At 47.6% G+C, this 21,539-nt stretch overlaps 2 long non-coding RNA genes across 2 annotated transcripts; one reads left to right on the top strand and one right to left on the bottom strand.

Moving 5' to 3' along the window:
- Nucleotides 1–5,712: 5,712 nt before the first annotated feature.
- On the top strand, nt 5,713–6,637 carry LOC103910293 (uncharacterized). The gene is made up of 3 exons (XR_012383961.1): nt 5,713–5,883; nt 5,967–6,039; nt 6,299–6,637. It is a non-coding gene; the product is annotated as an uncharacterized lncRNA (long non-coding RNA).
- Nucleotides 6,638–12,273: 5,636 nt separating this feature from the next.
- LOC141375550 (uncharacterized) lies at nt 12,274–17,706 on the bottom strand. The gene is made up of 3 exons (XR_012383962.1): nt 15,109–17,706; nt 14,225–14,661; nt 12,274–13,897 (listed from the first exon to the last, which is right to left on the bottom strand). It is a non-coding gene; the product is annotated as an uncharacterized lncRNA (long non-coding RNA).
- Between the last annotated feature and the right edge of the window lie 3,833 nt (nt 17,707–21,539).

Consider the following 21,539-nt stretch of genomic DNA (forward strand, 5'->3'; position numbering starts at 1 on the left):
GAGGCAACAGCACGACCTACTGTGCCACTGCATCACCTATTATTATTTTTATTATTAATGGTAATAATAATAAAACCATTTCCCAGAGATAAGTTGCTGCTGGGAGGGCATTCACTGCTTAAAACATATGCTGGATAAGTTGGAGGTTCATTCCGCTGTGGCGACCCCAGATTAATAAAGGGACTAAGCCGAAAAGAAAATGAATGAATGAATGAATAATAAAAGCAATAATGATTGGAGTAATCATTTAATTTGAAACTACGTACAATAAGTAATAAATAAATGTTTAACATTTTAACTTTTTTTAACATTTAATAAATTCCACCTTGATGAATAGAATCCTTTTATTTAAATTATTTAATTAAAATAATTAAAAAAATAACAATTGACCCCAAACTTTTGACAGGTTGTGTAATTTATTTAGATTTCTGTGCTGTGTTCATTTAAATTCATTAAGTTATAACTCATGTAGTTCAGGCAACTATCACACATTTATATAAACAATTCTAGCTGTCATATTTTTCTATGGCTTGTGCATTATTGTTAAATAAGTGAAGTTTATTCATAAACTAATTTCGAGAGGATCACGTGCTTATGATTGACACGGCTGGCCCCGAGTCAAGCTAATGTACGAACCACCAATCAGACTACTCCTAACCAAGTATAAATAACCAAACACCTTACCTTTAGTCATCTTCGTCTTGAAGAATCCCCTCCTTTCACTCCTTTGCCTCCTCCTTTGTCTACAGGGCAGCACGGCGGCCCAGTGGCTAGCACTGCGGCCTCACAGCAAAATGCCTCCGGTTCGGGCATCTACCCAAAAGGTCAGCATTTTCGTGTGGAATTCATGTTCTCCCCGTGCTTGGGTGAGTTTTCCCCGGGTCCTTTGGTTTCCTCCCACACTCCTAAAAACATGACACTTAAGTAAATTGACTAAACCAAATTAGCACCAAATTCGATTCAATTCTGTCAGCAACGCATCACCTTAGCAACCCTCAAGCAGCAGGAGGAAGGGGGGTTCTCGAGATCTACCTGAGCTCAAAGTCCCCTCTCGCCCTGCAACGGGAGGGAGCCCCGGGCTCAAGGCTCTCATAAGCTCGGGGCTCTCTCCCAGGACAGCATGCCAAACTAGCTTATCAACAATCAGCTAAGTGTGAACTCTTGAAACACATTTTGAGAATTGAGATTTATTGTGATTTATTTGTTCACATGGTTAAGGTATCGGGCTGGGTTATGGTTCAGTTTTGGGGTTTCTGGTTAAAAGGTGGTGTTGACATGGTTAACTTATGGCTGAGAATCAGTACCAATAATGAACCTGTGTTGGCCCAGTTCAGGGCCAGTTAAGGGTGATAAATTGGCTGAGAGTCGGGCTGGTTATGGCCCATGTGTGGCCCTTGTCTTTAATCCAGTTCTGGGCCACTTCAGGGCCATCATTCTTTGCGGTTCTTGGGCCAAGGAAAAAGTTATTGTGTGGCCCGGAGCAGGGCCAGAAAACATTTGCTATGTTGGTCTGTGCAACCATAGTTCCCCGAGAGGGAACGAGACACTGCATTTTCCGCCATACTTTCTGCTGCCTGTTATTTCTTTTAAGCAAATTTGAAGTTAACACTGAATGCTCAGTGCAGGCTTTTATACTCTCTGGTCTGATGTTCACGCTGCCGTGTGCACGCGCGTGATGACGTCACCACTTAATTTCATTAGATTGATTTCACATGTGCTTCAAGACGCGTATAAAAGAGGTGTTTCCCTAGCATTCTGGTTAGACGCAGTGTCTCGTTCCCTCTCGAGTAACTATGATTACATACGTAACCTGAGATGTTCTTTTTGTTTTAAAGGGAAAAGCAAGTGATTTTGAATGTGCTTATTTTTTGAGCTCTCATGCAGGATTCTTGTTCTTGGGGCTTAGACATGATGTTTTCTGGCCAAAAACAGAAAGTGATAAAACAGCTTAAAAACCATAAAACTCATCATTTTTTTTGTTTTAAATAACATTGCGTGCAGTTTTAAACATGTTTAAACAAGTTTCAAGAGGAAAGGCAAGTGATTTTGAAAGTGCTCATTTTTTAGCTCTAATGCAGGATTCTTGTTCTTGGGGCTGAGGCATGATGTCCCTCTGGACTGGATGCCATGGTGCAGACGTGGCCGAGGCTACATCTGTATGCTTTTCCCCTGTTCGCTCTGACTCATCCCAGGAGTACTGGAAAGGGGCCGTCAAGATGTCCAGTTACTGCTGGTAGCCCCGTTTTGGCCTACGAGAATTTGGTTTTTAGACCTAATAGCCCTCCTGGCAGGTCTCATGTGGGAGATCCCCATCAGGAGGAAGCTTCTGTCCCAGGCAGGAGGAATGATACTTCATCCCCGACCTGTGGAAACTGTGGGTGTGGCCTCTGAGGGGACCCACCTCATAGAGTATGGACTGTCAACCGAGGTTGCACAGACCTTTCAAAGCTGCAGGGTTAGCTGCATACATTCTGAGAGTGTATATGTCAGCCATAAGGGCTAACCGTTCTCCCCAAGATGATGAGTCACTATAAGACAGGATTCGCTAATTTGTCGCTTCCTTTGTGGAGCCATTAGGCTAAGGCCTGTCAGCACACACAGAGTACCGACATGAGATTTAACATTGGTGCTCGAGGGCATCTCTGTTCCCCCTTTTGAGCCACTGCAGGAGGTGTCAGAAAAACAGCTTTTTTATTAGCTATTTCTCCCCTGAAAAGGGTTGGTGACCTCCAGGCTTTGTTGGTTGCAGCTTTATTTCTGGAGTTTGCTCCAGGCATGTCTAAAGCCTTTCTTTATCCCAGACCGGGGTATGTGCCGAAGGTGCCCACTCATGTGGCGAGACCTACTGTGCTGCAGGCCTTTAATAAAGGAACAGTCATTATAGCGATGCTAAATAGCATTTCCGTTCCCCTCCTCGGGGAACAAAGGTTCCCCTTCGGTTGGGGAACTTCAGTGCTATAGGTGGATTTGATTTGAAAATCCACGAAATGGGAGGATTCGGTTCAGAAGCCGCTTGTCTGAAAGAGTATTCAACGGGCCAATGAATGCAATGAATTGGCAGCGTAAGCTTGCACAGGTGTGCTTCATTGCCAATTATCCCAGCATATAAGCACACCTGGAGCGAGCAAACGCCATCCTTTTCGCTTCAGAGACTTTGTGATCGAGTCGATGAGTGTTCCTCCTGCTGTGACCAGCGATTCTGAGCGAACGAGAGCATTCTCCCGGTCCAGAGTGTGTACACGCAGCAGCAGACGGTCGAGCTGGGTTTCACCCTTGCCTGGCGTTCTTTGGGTCCGGTCCTCCTGAGCGGTGCGTATAAAGTTGCAAACTTCACAGAAAGAGCAACACAGTCAAGCAGCACGTCCTTTTCAGGACAGCGCTCCGACTGTGCGTTTCTGGATGCGGTGGTTTCCTGTCCTCGGATGATGGGCATGGGCACTGCGTTACATGCCTGGGGGGTCCAGCATGTTAATGCGCTGCTCGCGGGCAGTTCATGTCGTCATTGCGATGCCATGACTGTTGTGCAGTAAAGATCGTGGCTAGCCTTTGCAAAAGGGCGAACCACCCCAGTTGTCCCCTGCTCTGCAGCGGGCACTCGGGCAGATCTGAGGGTTTCAGCAAGAGATAATCCGTCGCCCACAGGCCCGCGGACCTCCCGCTCCTCTAAGCGCTCCATCCAAGCTTCGGGCGGGGGAAGCGATCCGTCTAACAGATGGTAGCCCTTATGCCCAATGACACCGGAGACCAGACGTCCACCGCGGCATTGGAGGGTGGGCTTTCATTGTCCGATGATGATCCAGACCTGCTCGCCCCCTCCGGGCGTTGGGGAGGACGATGTCCACATTAGTGATCCAGGAGCGCCACTCCTGGCTGATATGCGCGAAGTTGACAAAGTCCGCTTTCTTGACTTCCCTATATCCCAAGCCATGTTCGGCGACACCGTCTGTGAATTCACCCAGGAATTCAAGGCGGTGAGAGAGCAGTTGTGGGTGATGTTTTATCGGCGGTCCGTAGCCCGCTCCGCCCGCCGTGCCATTCATACCTGCTCCTCGCCGAAGGTGCCCGCCTATGAGCTGCTCCGCCCCCGCCCCCGGTTGAAGCGAGCGCGTCGAGCACCTCGGAAGCAGGCAGCCCCCCCTGCCCAGAACGCCGCTAAGTCCGGCAACGGACCGCGAAGCGTCCCTGGGACAGGCCATTTGGAGAAGAGGGAACTTGCTCTTTCCCCGCTTGAGGGCGGGGCCCCATTTACAACGGCACTTTTTACTGCCATGAAAACATCATGAAAGAGCACTTTTCCACTTCCCCGAATGTGACAGCCCGAAATCTGCCAGTCTGGGACGCTATGCTTTCTAGCTTGCAGATTCGGTGCGTTTCGGCAGTGGCTCACGAGCACTGGGAGGACGGCCTCCTTTCTCCCACCCCTCGAGCCTCCCCTCCGGAGCTCGGGTGCGGAGTGAGAGCTGGTACGTCAGCGATTGTAGCGATGAGTCCATTAGCGAGAGCTCTGTCTGCCTGGTTAGCGCGGGCCAGCTCTTCGCGGTGGCTCATACGCACAATCAGACTCGGCTATGCGATTCAGTTCGCAAAAACGCCCCCCCAAATCACAGGTGTGTATTCACCAGAGTCAGCCCCCTGTCCGCCCCTGTCTTGCGAGAAGAGATTGCTGTCCTCCTGGCGAAGGATGCAATCAAGCCGCTCCCTCCAGCTGAGATGGAGAACGGGTTTTACAGCCCACACTTTATCGTGCCCAAAAAAAGCGGTGGGTCACGGCCAATCCTAGATCTGCGTTTTTAACCCGCTGTCTGCACAAGCTGCCGTTCAGAAGGCTCACGCAGAAGCGCATCCTCCGGTGCGTTCGTCCTCTGGGTTGGTCTGCAGCATTAGACCTGATGGACACGTATTTCCATGTCTCCACTCTTCCTCGCCACCGTCAGTTTCTGCGGTTTGCGTTTGAAGGTCGAGCTTGGCAATACAAAGCCCTCCCCTTCGGGCTCTCTCTGTCTCCGCGGGTCCTCACCAAGCCCACGGAGGGTGCCTCAGCACCCCTTTGGCTCGCGGCCATCTGCATACTCAATTTTCTTGACGACTGGCTGATTTTTGCCCTCTCTCGCAGCAATTGATTATGCACAGAGACAAAGTACTCCGGCACTTCCACCTGTTGGGGTTTCAGGTCAACCGAGAAAAGAGCAAACTCGCCCCCGTGCTGAAGATCTCTTCTCTCAGGCTGGAGCTGGACTCGGTCACCATGGCAGCGCGCCTCTCCGGAGAGCGCGCTCAGCTGATGCTGTACTGTCTGAGAGAGCTCGACAGTAAAATAGTGGTCCCACTGAAACTATTCAGAGGCTCCTGGGGCATATGGCAACCGCAGCCGCTTCATGCCGCTCGGATTACTCTATATGAGACCACTTCAGCACTGGCTTCACGATCGACCGCCGATGGCACGCGCGCGCACACCGAGTCTCTGTTACTACGCTGTCGCCGCACCCTTAGCCCGCGTAGCGACCCCTCGTTCCTACAGGCCTGGGTGTCTCTAGGACGGGCGTCCAGTCTTGTTGTCGTTTCAACAGACGCTTCCGACAAGGACTGGGGGGCTGTGCGTTGCGGGTGTAACCCTGTCAATTCTGCCCAAATAAAGTCCTGAAATGACCTTTAATGCAAACACTCAAACTAGAGTAAAGCGCAATATCTAGTTCGCCACTAGGTGGCAGGGCATGCTGTTTTTGGCCATGCGAGCTTTGCCTAAAGGGAAGAGAAGCTGAAAAAAACGGGAGCCAGAGCAGAAGTTAATATTAAGGTTGAAATTATTCAGAAAACGAATTATATCCCTTAAGTTGAACCACATTAAAGATGAGATGACATTTGTTGTAAAACAAAATTATCTGGGTAAGTGAAAACTATCGTTTGTGTTGATTAGCTTGAAGCTAAAATGGTGATATGACTAAAAAGTTTATATTTCGACGTTACAGTGGATTACAGTGGATAAAAAAAGACAAAAAACCAGTCTGGCTATCTGCAATAGCAGTGGATGTTACCTCACAGGTATATTTTGTTGTATATTCTAGTTTTGTACAATAAGAAAGATGCATTTTGAAAGCAAATGATGCTGGTTTGAGTTAAGCATTTTAATTTTGCATTAAAATGCTGTCCTGTACTTTTGGGTGTTCAATTACATTTTATTGATTTTTATTTTAAGTTGTATTATTGAACATATTGACTTTAAATATTATTGAACAAATGGAAAAAATGGAAGAATGACATTTAGTTAACATTAGTTAATTTTCTGCACATTTTTGTGTAGACTGTTTTTTTTTTTTGAGGGTTCTTCTGATCCTGGATTCCTGGTGTTCCTCCAACTGAAGGTGGATTCCTCTCTGTTCGCCTTGGTGCCTGGTTCTCTGGTCTATCCTTCAACTAACAGCGCTGCAACGGTTCCTTTTGGAGTTTGATATGGACGCTAAGTATTGAAGGGGTGGTTAGACAGTTAAAATATTTGAGTGCACTCAAGGGTAACAATTTTTTTTCTTTTTTTTGAAAGATCTTTCCTTCTATTTTGTTTCATGATATCTCAAAATTTGTGGCTGATTTGTCAAAATCAATGGTAGTAATGTAAAGTGAACTGAATATTGAATCTGAATAGGAAAGAAAAAAGAACAAATTCTTTTAATAAGAACTACATTTAACTTTATTCTATTGTCCTGTGTTTTTGTAGTGCAATCTATGAGTCCTTAGCCCATGTGATTAAAATATAGCCAGCCTCCTCATCGAATCTAGATTTAGATAACTCCTACAAATAGATTCTTAGCCTGCAACAACGCAGAACTACCACCGTAGGGTTACACGGGCATGCGGCTGCGGACCTGTGTAAAGGTACCCAGTTGCATTGGCAAATCGCCTGGAGCTGTTGGGAGTGTTCCTCGCTCTCCACCGTTTTTTTCCGGTGCTGGAGCGGCCACAAGTGCTGGTCAGGACGGACAGTACGGCGGCGGCAGCGTATATCAGCCGTATGGGGGTTATGCGCTCTCGCCGCATGTCTCAGCTCGCCCGCCGTCTGCTCCTCTGGAGTCATCCACGGCTGAAATCGCTGCACGCCATTCATATTCACGCAAGCTCAACCGTGCAGCCGATGCGCTCTCATGGCAGCCTTACGTCCTGGAGAATGGAGACTCCACCCCGAGTCTGTTCAGCTAATATGGGCGCGATTCGGGGAAGCCCAGATCGATCTGTTGCTTCCCCCGAGATCGCTCATTGCCAGTTGTTCTTTCCCTGACCGAGTGCTCTCGGCACGGATGAACTGGCTTACAGCTGGCCTCGGGGCATGCGCAAATACACGATTTCCCCAGTGAGCCTGCTCGCGCAGTTACTGAGCAAGGTCAGGGAGGACGAGGAACAGGTTGCTGGTTGCACCCCTCTGGCTCAACTGGACCTGGATGTCAGAGCTCTCCCTCGGGATAGCCCTCCCCTGGCAGTTCCCTTCGAGAGAGCACCTACTCTCTCAGGGACAGGGCACCATCTGGCACCCTCGCCGATCTTTGGCGGTCCTTAGACGCGAGGAAGACTTAGGTAACCTCCGATTGCGGTGGGTAATACCATCACTCGGGCTAGAGCCCCCTCCCTGAGCGCGCCTATGCCCTGAAGTGGAGTCTATTCACTAAATGGTGTGTCTCTCGCAGAGAAGACCCCCGTAATTTGCCAGATCAGTGTTGTGCTTTCTTTACACCGAGAGAAGCTGGAGAGCAGGCTGTCGCCCTCCACACTCAAGGTTACGTGGCTGCCATCTCCGATCTCATGACGCAGTGGCTGGTAGCACCGTGGGAACGCATAACCTCATTATCCGGTTCCTCAGGGGCGCTAAGCGAATTAATCCACCCTGCCCCCTCTCATGCCCTCTTAGGATCTCGCCCTCGCTACACAAGGCGCATCAGATCCCTTCGATCCTCGACTCAGTATCTTTCTGTCCCTGAAGACAGCTCTGCTGGTCGCGTTGATATCGATTAGAGAGTCGGGGACCCGGAGGCATTTTCAGTCAGTGACTCGTGCCTGTAATTGGGCTGGCTTTCTCTCACGTCCTGAGACCCCACCCGCGATATGTGCCCAAGGTTCCTACCACTCCGTTTTAATACTAGGTAGTAAGCCTGCAAGCGCTGCCCTTGGAGGTGGCAGACCCAGCCCTTTCTTTATTGTCCAGTTCGCGTCTTGCGTATTATCCGGACCCCACTCAGAGTTTAGATCATCTGAGCAGCTCTTTGTCTGTTATGGCGGTCGGCAGCAGGGAAGTGCCGTACCGAAATAAGTTTTCCCACTGGATTGTGGATGCCATTCTCTCGCTTTTCAGAGCCGAGGTGAGCCGCGTCCCCCGAGAGTGCGTGCGCACTCCACTCTGAGCTTCGCATCCTCTCGAGCGCACACACGCGGCGCCTCTCTAACAGACATCTGTAGAGCTGCGGGCTGGGTGACACCCAACACATCCACTCTGGGTGACACCCAACACATCCACCCAACACATCCACCCAACACGGGTCCGCCCAGTGGGGGGACTTAACCGTGGCGGAATAAGCATATGGGATCGCCTAGTGGGGATCACGCATAGAAGGCACCTATACCCAAAACGCGGGCTGACCAGCGGGCAGACCTACAACGTAGTGGGCCAGCAAGTGACTCCTCTGCTGAGTCAGTGCTGGGGGCCTCGGAGGAATCTGCAGGGCTCACCTGATGGGGAACTTTACTGACAGATAAAAAGGCGCACGCATCTCCATGTTAGGGAGAGTGGCGCAGCAAGCATGTTTCAACACCTTAACCGAATTGTTTTCTCAATCACCAAGGCTTACCTAACACCCTTGAGGAAACCGGCTCCACTCCCAGATTGTAAAACCTTGCAAATGTATTAGGTGTCGCCCAGCCCACAGCTCTACAGATGTCTGTTAGAGAGGCGCCGTGTGCACACCCCCAAGAGGATGCAATGCTTCGAGGGGAGTGTGCACGCACTCTCGGGGGACACGGCTCGCCTTGGCTCTGATAAGCGAGAGAAATGGCATCCACTATCCAGTGGGCCAACCTTTGATTTGATACGGCACTTCCCTGCTGCCGACCGTAACAGACGAAGAGATGCTCAGATGATCTAAAGCTCTAAGTGCGGTCCAGATAAATACGCAAAGCGCGAACTGAACAAAGTAAGGAAAGGGCTGGGTCTGCCTCCTCCGGGGGCAGCGCTTGCAGGCTCACTACCTGGTCTCTAAATGGTGTGGTAGGAACCTTGGGCACATATCCCGGGCGGGGTCTCAGGATAACGTGAGAGTAATCCGGCCCGAATTCCAGGCACGAGTGTAACAAATATGGCCAACCAGACACATAATTTTTTTGCTTTTTATTCCACAACCGAGCCAACTTTGCCCAGAGAAGACTCGAAACCTGATTCCAAGGTATTTACGACCCAAAAGGAATGTGCCATGCGGCATTAAACACAGGAACGGGTCAGGACTCTTTAAGCTGCTTGTCTAAGACTGATGTTTTCATATAAACTTTACTCTCTTTATGTTTAATCGTGTGTTTTGCAACGTTTCCCCTTGCTCCTGTATCAATATCTTAGTTTTCTTAGTTTCGCTGCACTAATTGATCGTTGACATTTTATTTTAATACGAGTGCAACATATTAACGTTTTAGGAGACTTTAACATTTCTGTCCCGATTGGCATAAAATTTGCCTATGCAAATTTTATGCAAATTTTATTTGCCTATGCAAATTTTATGCAAAAATTTGCCTATGCAAAAAGAGCTGTAAATTTATTATTCCAGGTAGTTAGTTTCTAATTGGTCAACTTTCCATGGAGGGTGGATCCAAACTCCCACCCTATAAAGCTTAGGACCAAGCTAAACTCTCTCTCTTAGCACCCTCTCTGTTCAAACTCTCTCTCTCCCAGCTCAAAAGGAAACAACTCTTTCTCTCTCCCATCTCTAAAGCAACCCCCCTCTCTGCTCTGAAATATGCTGTTTATATCCGTAATATATCCGTTCTTTCTTCAAACTCTCTGCAACTTCTTTAGAAACTCAGACGAGACCCAAGCAGAAAAACTTCCAAAAAAGCAGGCGGAAACCCAGATGGAAAGGGTTAATCACCGCACTCGGACATTACATATTTCAGAATCCTTTGGCTGCTCAGCTTGAAACACAGACACCCCCACTACAACCCTCGTGAGAACAAAGGAGAATCAGCCAGCCGAACCACGTGCTCAACAATGGGAGCTCGGACATCACGAACAGACCGCAAGTATCACCTTTCTCCCAACATCTAAACTGGTGTGAACTAAATTCAACAATAAAGAGACAATACAAGGGTTATATTGAATTTTATTACATTTGGTTTGCTTGGTCTGTTCTTACAAACTCCAAGATTTTCCCATCATTATATCCTCTAAACCTCTTACTCCACATTTGTTACTCTGCCCTATGCTTGTATGAATGTGTGTTTGTGTTAGGTGTTAGTTTCTGTTAGATTAGTCAATAAAGTTTAATTTTGTATAAAGAAAGGTGCCTGTGTATATTAATGAATCTAATGTCTTAAACTTTGATCTTGCTACCCTGCTCAAACTTCATGGGATTTTATTTTGATAGCATCGCTGGACGATTCGTTTGTTCGAATCTAAAGAGTCAATTCATTTGAAGCCCCGTTCAAATGAATCTTTCTCCTGCTAAGCTAGTCCGCTATATAATGTTCCAGAAGGTACGCGAGCACTGAAATCTAACTCATAACTCGCAACATTATAACGGCAGAAAGGCGCGGGAAGAAGAACCATGAGCTAATTTTTACAGTAATAATGGTGTAGATATGCGAGCACTTTAATCTACATTATAATATGTTACAGATTATTGATGTAGATATGCGCGCAAGTTAATCTACATTATTACTATAATTTGCTACATGTTTATTTGTGGAGAGTAAACAAAGCATTAAATATGTAATTTTTACAGATTTTTGGTGGAGAACGCTTAGCAAGTTTAATCTAGATAATTAATTTATACAGGCCACTATTTCTTTATAACAAAAGAAATCTAACAGAGATGAGCATAAGCATATTATGGGATGGATGGATGAATGAATGAGCTGCTACCTGCGAGCCCACCCTCCTGCTGTAAACATCTTTGAACTGCTTTGTGAGGATTTTATAAAGGTTAGAATAGAGCGTGTTCCTTTTTATTAATTAACTTTTTGCTACACCGAAAAACTGCGTGTCCCAGTGCTTTTCAGATAGCATAACAAGCCATGAGCCGATTATCAAGCTAGAACTAAGCGTGTTCCTCAGCTTCTAGTTACCTTAAGTTTTAAAACTTTCACTGCGTGTCCCAGTGATATTTCGATCGAGCAGGTCTCTCGATTTAATTGCAAAAGGCTTTGTAGTTAATAATAGCTAGAGATTGGTTGTCGCTGCGTGTTCCATCATCAATCCAAGAAGCTGTCCCCCTCCCTGTTTAAGCTGCAGCTAAAAGCATAAAAGTATGTGTTTGCTGAACAGAGTTCATGTAACATCGCATATGCTTTAGCGTGATTTAAACAGGACCTGTAAAGTTTTAAGTGTTGTGCCCAATAGTGAAAGCTGCTGTGTTCATGTGTCAGAAAGACACATACATGCATGCGTGCACACACACAGGATCCGCAGAGAGCACCCGTGTTTTGCTTGCATTACTAAACTGCTTCTCAAAGTTTAAAGGTTCAGGACACCCTGGAGAATTTTTTTTTATATACTAACATATTTGTGTGTTTAGCATCAGTTAAGACAATGTTAGCATCTGTCAGCTTTAATTGTGGGGAAAACTGGATAATTTTGAGCTTTTGTCAGCTAATTTCAGCTTCCGGGTTTAAAATGATTTTTGGGGAGGGATCAAAATCTGCGACGTAGCGCAGTACCGCAAGTGCAATGAGGACACGTCTGTTTCTCATTATTATTCAAAGCGGAGTTTCCTTATCCTATGAGAAGAGCCGGCTGCTTAATTTTTCATGAGAGCACGACAGCACATGCAAAGCTCAAGCTGTGAGACACGGACCTACAGCAAGCAGTAGCCGTTTATGAAGGCTCGTATGTGTTTGTTTCCATAATCCACGGGGTTTGTTGCATGTTTTTCCCCGAGATCCTGTCAGGGCCGATCATACAGCAAAGCTGTGTGTGTGATGCAAGCATTTTTGTCGGGAGAGCAGCACGAGAATTGGAAAATGGCGGATGTTGTCTTGTATCAGGAGTTAGTTCACATTCAGACACATGGCCATGCTGCTGTGTTTGCCTAAATCTGTTAAGAGTGTGTTCTGACCTGCTTCCTTGTGGTGTTGTTGTCCCCGTGTGTTGTCTGCATGTTTTTCTGGAGCACGCGCCTTTTGTTATGACAGCTCACCATGTGCGTCATCCTTAGCGTGTCTCTTCCCCGCCTTCTTGTTATCCTATCATCTTTTCATTAGCGTTCAGGGTCGTCACCTGCAGTTCATTGATTTCATCCCCTATTTAAACCTCCTTGTCTCTCCACCTTTTGTCAGACCGTCTTTGGGTGTTGTCTATGCAACTCGTCCGAGATCTGTTGTGTTTGATCACTCTCCTGTCGTGTCCTGTCGAGTTTCTAGACTCCTTGTTCTGTAGTTTTGGTTTCGTTCCTGCCCTATCTGCTCATATCTCCTCTGTCCTCTCAGAACCTGCGTGTTGGTGTCAGATCACGCCATCTGTCCTTTGCAGTGTTTAGCCGCCATCATCAGCGATCTTCCGCCCACCAGCGTCTCCTCACTTCCGCCTGCCGGCCGCTTCGTCCGCCGTACGCGGAGTTGAGTCACACCGCTCCGCCCACTGAGCACGGACACTCACCACGCTGCAAGTCCGCCACCGTGTGGTCAACTTTGGCAATTGTTCCACTATTCTCATCCACGCAGCATTTCACATATTTTTGAACTTTTTATTTTTTGCTCTTTTTCCTCTTTGTGAGGTGTTTTTTGGTTGATCCACTGAAATAAACTCTAAGTTTTACCTGCATTATTGAATCCGTGATTTCTCCTAACAGAACGGTCTGACCAGACTATGAATTCAGCGGGTGCTGATCAAGTCCGGAACGCGGTGACCCAGCAAGGCATCCTTCTGGGGCAACATGCCACCCAGTTAACAGCTACGTCACAGGAGGTTGAGTTTCTGACCGCACGGGTGGCCGAACTCAACACATTAGTCCAGGAGCTCCAGCTGAATGTCGGAGTCGGCAGGCAGGCAGCCGCTTTCCTCCACCCAGAGCATAAGCCACATGCCAACAATCCACCCTCCTACGACGGGGACCCCAGCTGCTGTCGGTCCTTTTTATCCCAGTGTTCACTGGTGTTTGCACTCCAGCCACGTCGCTATGTCACGGAGGAGTCAAGAGTGCCCTTTGTGATAACTCTTTTGAAGGGCAGGGCTCGCAACTGGGCCACAGCGGTGTGGGACGCTCGGGCTCCATTTTGTGCCACTTTTGATGAGTTTAGAGAGGAGATGACTAAGCTGTTCGATCGATCAGCTCAGGGTGATGAGGCGGCTTCTTCTTTGGCCGAGCTAAGTCAAAATGGTCGCTCCGTAACTGACTACTCTATTCAATTCAGGACCCTGGCTGCCGCCTGTGCATGGAACGAGGCGGCTCTTCGAGCGAGGTTTCAGGACAGCCTGGATGACGAGATCCAGGATGAGATAGCCACTCATGATCTTCCCCATGATTTGACGCTCTGGTTGACCTGGCTCTTCGAGTGGAGCGGCGTCTTCATCGTCGTCAACATCGGCGCATGACCCGGCTTCCCTGGGGGAAGGAGGAGGTAGTCTCAAACTCATCCTATCCACCCTCACTGGCTTCAGATCAGGAGCCTATGCAGCTAGGACACCTGCGACTAACCACCCAGGAGAAGCGGCATCGACTGGCTAAGGGGTTGTGCCTGTACTGCAGAAAACCAGGCCATCAGGCAGTCCGGTGTCCTTTAAAAGCCCCCGCTCACCAGTAAAGAGGGGGATACTGGTGGGCACACTCCCCTGTTCTGACACCCCCATGCATCGCACCTCACTACCAGCCGCACTTCAGTTTGGAGATGTCGTTCACTCATGCTCTGCTCTCATCGACTCTGGAGCCGAAGGCAACTTTATTGATAGTAGTACTGTTGAAGCCTGGGGCATTCCTGCCATCCCCCTTTCCTCTCTCATCTCTGTTTGTTCCTTGAATGGTCTTACCATCACCTCCATCACTCACTCCACTCCTCCCGTAAGTCTAGTTATTTCCGGCAATCATCGTGAGGTTATCAGTTTGTATGTCTTTGACTCCCCGAGTTCTCCCATAGTTTTGGGGCACCCGTGGTTAACCAAACATAACCCTCACGTTGATTGGTCTAGTAATTCTGTGTTATCTTGGAGTCCGTCTTGTCTCGCTTTGTGTTTGGGTTCTGCTCCGTGTCTGGGTTCTGTCTCTCATGTCTTGCAGGCTGAAGCAGTGGACCTCTCTGGAGTCCCGCCGGAATACCACGATCTGTGTCGGGTCTTCAGTAAGTCCCGGGCCACATCCTTGCCTCCCCACCGGCCCTATGACTGTGCCATCGAGCTTCTCCCAGGCTCTTCTCCGCCCAGGGGTCGATTGTATTCCCTTTCTCGTCCAGAAAGAGAGGCCATGGACAGGTACATTCAAGAATCACTTAAAGCTGATCTCATCCGTCCCTCTTGCTCTCCGGCAGGGGCAGGGTTCTTCTTTGTTAAAAAGAAGGATGGCTCTCTGCGTCCTTGTATTGACTACAGAGGTCTCAATGACATCACCGTTAAAAACAGGTACCCTCTGCCCTTGACGTCTTCTGCCTTTGAGTTATTGCAGGGAGCCAAGGTCTTTACTAAACTAGACCTCCGCAATGCCTACCATTTGGTCCGGATACATGAGGGGGATGAGTGGAAGACGGCATTCAACACGCCCACGGGACACTTTGAATACCGGGTCTTACCCTTTGGGCTCACTAATGCCCCAGCCGTCTTCCAGGCCCTGGTCAACGATGTGCTGAGGGACATGGTAAACAGATTTGTCTTTGTGTACCTGGATGATATCCTCATCTTTTCCCCATCTAAGCAGGTACACACTCAGCATGTTCATCAGGTGCTACAGCGGCTGCTGGAAAACCAGCTGTATGTCAAGGCGGAGAAGTGCGTGTTCCACACCAAGTCCGTTTCGTTCCTGGGACATATAGTCTCGACGGAGGGGATCAAAGCTGATCCCGCTAAGGTAAGGGCCGTGGCTGAGTGGCCAACCCCCAACTCTAGAAAGGCTCTGCAGCGGTTCTTGGGGTTCGCCAACTTCTATAGGCGTTTCATCCGGAACTTCAGCTCGGTCGCTGCACCCTTTACGGCTCTCACTTCCACTAAGGTACCGTTCACATGGAATAGTCGGGCTCAGGAGGCCTTTGATGTTATTAAGTCCCATTTCATCACTGCTCCTGTCCTCTCTCTTCCAGATCCCGAACGGCAGTTTATTGTTGAGGTGGATGCCTCAGAGTTGGGGGTAGGCGCGGTCCTGTCTCAGCGGTCCCCAAGGGATGGAAAAGTGCATCCATGTGCCTTCTTCTCCCACCGCCTGAGCCCAGCTGAATGAAATTATGACATAGGAAACAGAGAGCTGCTGGCGGTCAGGCTTGCTCTGGGGGAGTGGCGTCACTGGTTGGAGGGGGCGGCACATCCATTCTTGGTCTGGACGGATCACAAGAATTTAGAATACATCCGTTCAGCCAAGAGATTAAATTCTCGTCAGGCCCGCTGGGCACTCTTCTTTGACTGATTCAACTTTTCCCTCTCGTACCGGCCTGGTTCCAAAAATGTCAAACCTGATGCGCTTTACCGGTTGTTTGACGCTCCCGAAGAGAATGATGTCCAAGAAACCATCCTACCCAGGGAGGTGGTAGTGGGGTCTCTCTCTTGGGACATTGAGCAACGGGTGAGACAGGCCGGACGAGAGGAGGAAACACCAGAGGGGTGTCCAGAGGGTCGTCTGTTCGTGCCCGCCCGGTTAAGACTGGAGGTCCTCCAGTGGGGTCATGAATCCAGAATAGCCTGTCACCCAGGGACCCGGAGATCGCTGGCAACTATCCGACAGTGATTTTGGTGGCCATCCATGGCCCAAGACACCAAGCAGTTTATGTTGGCTTGCACAGTGTGTGCTCAGAACAAGACCTCCAATCGACCGCCCATTGTTCTGTTACAACCTCTCCCCATTCCCTTTCGCCCCTGGTCACACATAGCTCTTGACTTTGTTTCTGGCTTACCCCCGTCGAGAGGAAACACTGTCATTTTGACGGTGGTGGACCGCTTCTCCAAGGCGGCCTCTTTCATCCCTTTACCCAAGCTCCCATCTGCAAAGGAGACTGCTCAGGTGGTAATTGACCATGTCTTTCGGATCCATGGCCTTCCGATGGACATAGTCTCTGACAGAGGGCCACAATTTGTCTCCCGGTTTTGGAAAGAGTTCTGTAGACAGATCGGGGCCTCTACGAGTCTGTCTTCAGGTTTTCACCCCCAGACCAATGGGCAGACTGAGCGAGCCAACTAGGATCTCGAAAGAACTCTCCGCTGTCTGGTGTCTCAGAATCCTGGTTCCTGGAGTCAGCAGTTGTCTTGGGTTGAATACTCCCACAACACACTACCAGTAGCATCTACAGGTATGTCCCCATTTCAATGTTCTGTTGGTTACCAACCCCCTTTATTTCCTGCTCAGGAACCCGATGCCGCGGTCCCGTCTGCCTTTGCCTTTGTTCGTCGGTGTCGCCGCACCTGGAGAGAGGCTAAGGAGGCCCTGGCCCGGGCTTCCAGACGGACCAAGAGGGCGGCTGACCGTCACCGGACCCCTGCCCCTCCTTTTGTTTGTGGTCAAAGGGTATGGCTATCTACTAAGGACCTGCCTCTTCGGGTGCCTTCACGCAAGCTGGCACCCAGGTTCATAGGGCCATACCGGATCACCAAAGTCTTGAGTCCGGTGACAGTACAGCTCAAGCTTCCTGATATGCTTGGTCGAGTTCACCCTGTTTTTCATGTATCCAGGGACAAGCCTGTGTTTAGGTCCCAACTCAATCCTGTGGTCCCCCCCCCCCCCGACCCCTCCGCCTCCTCGTCTAGTGGATGGCATTCCGGCCTATACGGTCAAACGTCTCCTGGATGTGAGACGCCGGGGCCGGGCTTTTCAGTATCTGGTGGACTGGGAGGGCTATGGTCCGGAGGAGAGGTCTTGGATACCGGCTCGGGATATTCTGGACCAGTCGTTGATTGGGGAGTTTCGACGACGACTAGGTGAGCCCCCTCTGGGAGCACCAGGAGGTGCTTCTTGGAGGGGGGGGGTATTGTTAAGAGTGTGTTCTGACCTGCTTCCTTGTGGTGTTGTTGTCCCCGTGTGTTGTCTGCATGTTTTTCTGGAGCACGCGCCTTTTGTTATGACAGCTCACCATGTGCGTCATCCTTAGCGTGTCTCTTCCCCGCCTTCTTGTTATCCTATCATCTTTTCATTAGCGTTCAGGGTCGTCACCTGCAGTTCATTGATTTCATCCCCTATTTAAACCTCTTTGTCTCTCCACCTTTTGTCAGACCGTCTTTGTGTGTTGTCTATGCAACTCGTCCGAGATCTGTTGTGTTTGATCACTCTCCTGTCGTGTCCTGTCGAGTTTCTAGACTCCTTGTTCTGTAGTTTTGGTTTCGTTCTTGCCCTATCTGCTCATATCTCCTCTGTCCTCTCAGAACCTGCGTGTTGGTGTCAGATCACGCCATCTGTCCTTTGCGGTGTTTAGCCGCCATCATCAGCGATCTTCCGCCCACCAGCGTCTCCTCATTTCCGCCTGCCGGCCGCTTCGTCCGCCGTACGCGGAGTTGAGTCACACCGCTCCGCCCACTGAGCACGGACACTCACCACGCTGCAAGTCCGCCACCGTGTGGTCAACTTTGGCAATTGTTCCACTACTCTCATCCACGCAGCATTTCACATATTTTTGAACTTTTTATTTTTTGCTCTTTTTCCTCTTTGTGAGGTGTTTTTGGTTGATCCACTGAAATAAACTCTAAGTTTTACCTGCATTATTGAATCCGTGATTTCTCCTAACAAAATCCTCCGATTACCAGCAGGACTAATGGTTAAAATAGACAGGTCAGGAGACCTGCTCCATTGAGTCTGCATTTAGATGTATGATTCAGACCCGGGTATTGAGGGAGAAGTTCTCATTTATAGTGTTTATATGAACACGATTATCTTTATAATGATATAAATTGTGGTTGTCTGTATATGAAATTACGAATAACAAATGTAGCAGGGTATTAAATCACTGTTTATTTCTTTGTATTTTAACTTTGTAAACTTTAAACTCATGTGTTTCCTCACGGTTTGTCTCATTTTTTTTCAGCTAACTGACATCTACCGTTGTTCGTTCCCTTTCTCCCCTGCTGGCCACGCCCACTCCTTTCCAATGCTCGCGGAGCTCCACGCCCATTAATCATGCATCTTTTGAAAAAATTCTGAAGTAGACTTTAACCGAAAGTGGGGGGTGTCATGGCCCTTTAAGCCCGCTCTTGAAGGACAGAGTGTGAAACCCCACATCATAAAACCATTTATGATTACTGGATAATGCATGATATTGCATAGAAAGACGCCATTTAGACATTTAGTGTTTAATGTTTGAATCTGGGCTACGTGCAAAGATTCACTTTTGCTAACATTCCCTTTGTTCGAGTTGCCATAGTCACCCGCACAGAACAGGAAGTTACCATCGCTTCCGAGGGAAGTTTGAACTGCGCATGCACATCAAATGTAAAAAAACTTCTGCACTTTACGTCAACAGTTGCATTGTTTACATTAATACAAACCTAGAAACATGAATTAATTAATTAGCCTGCAAGACTAGTGATTAGCAATTTACAACGGTGGTTGAATGCAGTCTTTTTGAGAACCTGAAAGTGATTGTAACCATTTAACATCTTTGCTTTTATTGGTCTCTATATTCTCTACCCCCATTTGTACTGTCTTTTGTACATTTTACTTTACTAACAGTTTGCTTTAAAGCAAAACATAACCCACTGTTCTTTTATGTAATAACTAATTAAAATTTACCGAAAAGGAAATACTGGTTCACTATTATTATTAATACAAATTACAATTTGTTTAACATTAATAAAGTGAATGTTCTATTTGTGTTTTATGCACAAATTCACAATAATACATTGAATAGTAATTCTATTTGCTCACAAGCAACTTTGAATTAACATTTCACCAGAATTCCATTTTTAGTCTAATTTCTTTAGACATTTTAAAGTCTTGAGCTTTGATAATTTAAGCAAGCATACCACTTTTTACAACTTCTTATTCACCCCTTTACAGAAAATCTGTTTATCAAATTCAGATTTTCTCAATATCTAATTACATTGTAGTGGTTATGCACTGGTAGCAATTGCATGTTTTTGTTTCCTTGTATTTTCCCTTCCTCCTTCACCTTTTCTAGGAAACCTCTCATTACGAGTCTTGAATAAATTAGAGACAACCCACTCTTTTATAATTTATTTTGTTTAATTGTACGTCAACTACCAATTTTGTACTCGTAGCGAGACGTTAAGGCTTCAGAGCTAGTGTGGACCAGGTCCACTCAGTTCTCCTTTTTCTTCCTGCTTCTTTCTTGATTAGTTCTCATTTCCTCAACTTAGTTTCCTCTTGTCTTCCATCTAATTCATCTCATTTGTTGGAAGCAAACCTAAGCAAACCAACTTATCAAGTCCATGGGAAAGAAACAAAATTGTTTTGTACTCAAACCATCTTTTGTTTTGATTCACTTCATGCGTTTATGAATGCAATTAAAACTTCAGATTTTTCCTTCAAGATCAATTGACAGAAACGAGTAGTGAACAGCCGTTCCCTCTTAAACATTGCTGTAAGCGGTTCAACAAGTAAGGTGTGTTTAGTCAATATTGTCATATTGAGACAAGGAAAAATTCAGAATTATAATTGTAGTATTTCCCTCATAAATATAAGCAGTAATATTATTCCTTTTATTTTCAGTGATACAAATATTGAAAATATTTTCAATAACATTTTTCTGTTTAAATTTGTTTTAACCTTGTTCTCTCTCTTTTCTTTTCTCACACGGAGACTAACACATAGTCACCACACCACTTCATTTTGGTTCATAATCACTGAAACACACAACACTTAGCTGCTTTACTACATATAGACGGATACTACCACACAGATATGGATCAGTCTCCACCTCCCAGCAAGCCAGCATGTCACCGACTGCAAACCCCACTACTCGAGGAGAAGATGTGGAAACCTTGCTACGGGACATCACGGATGGCCTAATCCACAAGACAATTGAACTTTTATTACTTTTAGTAATATTCATGATTCTGAAGAGACTTTTGACACAGGACTCGAGCCAGAATCACAACCATCCAGAGCTAACCAAAGTCACCTGTCTCCTGAGCGACGCCTTCACAGCCCAGATCTAGCTCAGCGACAAGCACATCACCCATCTTCAGAAGGAGCTGACGTGTGCACAAAGCTGCATCGACAAGCTGGAAGCGAAAGGCCAAGATGACTTCAAGCGTCAAACCACTGAGTTCCTGAAAAACCTACTGCACCTCCAATGCTGCACGATAGAAAACCCAGGACCAACTCAAGGTATCAGATGAAGTAAAGCATCTAGCTAAGAGATATGTTGAACCGTTCCAAAGGGCCCTTGCTGTTGCTGACCGAGACCAGCCCGAACGGAAGTCTTCCCAGCAGGACCTGATACAGTGTCTCCAGTCTGCTGAACAGCAAGTAGAGGAAGCTTAAACCAGCATCCAACACAAAGACGCTAAAATTAATGCTCTGAAGGACCAACTGAGCACATACAGCAGTGCAAATGATGACCTGACCCAACAGCTAGATGACATCAGCGATAAACTCTACAGGCTCAGAGAACTCATACAGGTCTATTAACAGAAACTAGAGCCAAGATGGATGGAGCCCTCATCAGCATCACCTCCGCTGAGCAAAGCTGACTCCCTCATCTCCATAAACAGTCGAAGAAGTGAACGGCTGAAGACCAAGTCATCACCAGCCCTCACCAACAACCTCTTCCCTTCTGATGCAAGCAGAAAGTCACTACACACGGCTGTCAAACCTGCATAGGAAGCGACTCTTAGAGTCCTTGATAAACTGGCGAAACACATCACCCAGTTTAACCCGAACTCTACTGAGAGCAGAAACGTCCAGGCTTACCTCCAGGACATAGACTTTTATCTTGAAGCAAGTCCTCATGTGAGGCCAAAGACAGGTTCTACCTCCTCAGATCCACATCCAGTCCCGAGGTGCAAAGTTTCCTAGACAGACAACGTGCTCACATAAAGTCAAACTACCGGCTACTGCGTGAAGCACTGATTGAAGAGTTTAAAAGCTCTGAGTCTGAACATGGAGTGTTTACTGCCCTGGAAACCAAACAAGGTCACCACTAGACACCTCAAGCCTTCTACCACAGGTTCAGACAAGCATAATTTGCTGCACATGACGACCCGAATCTTGAAGAGGATGTGAACT

This window comes from Danio rerio, chromosome 8 (genome assembly GCF_049306965.1).
Source record: "Danio rerio strain Tuebingen ecotype United States chromosome 8, GRCz12tu, whole genome shotgun sequence".
Classification (NCBI taxonomy): domain Eukaryota; kingdom Metazoa; phylum Chordata; class Actinopteri; order Cypriniformes; family Danionidae; genus Danio; species Danio rerio.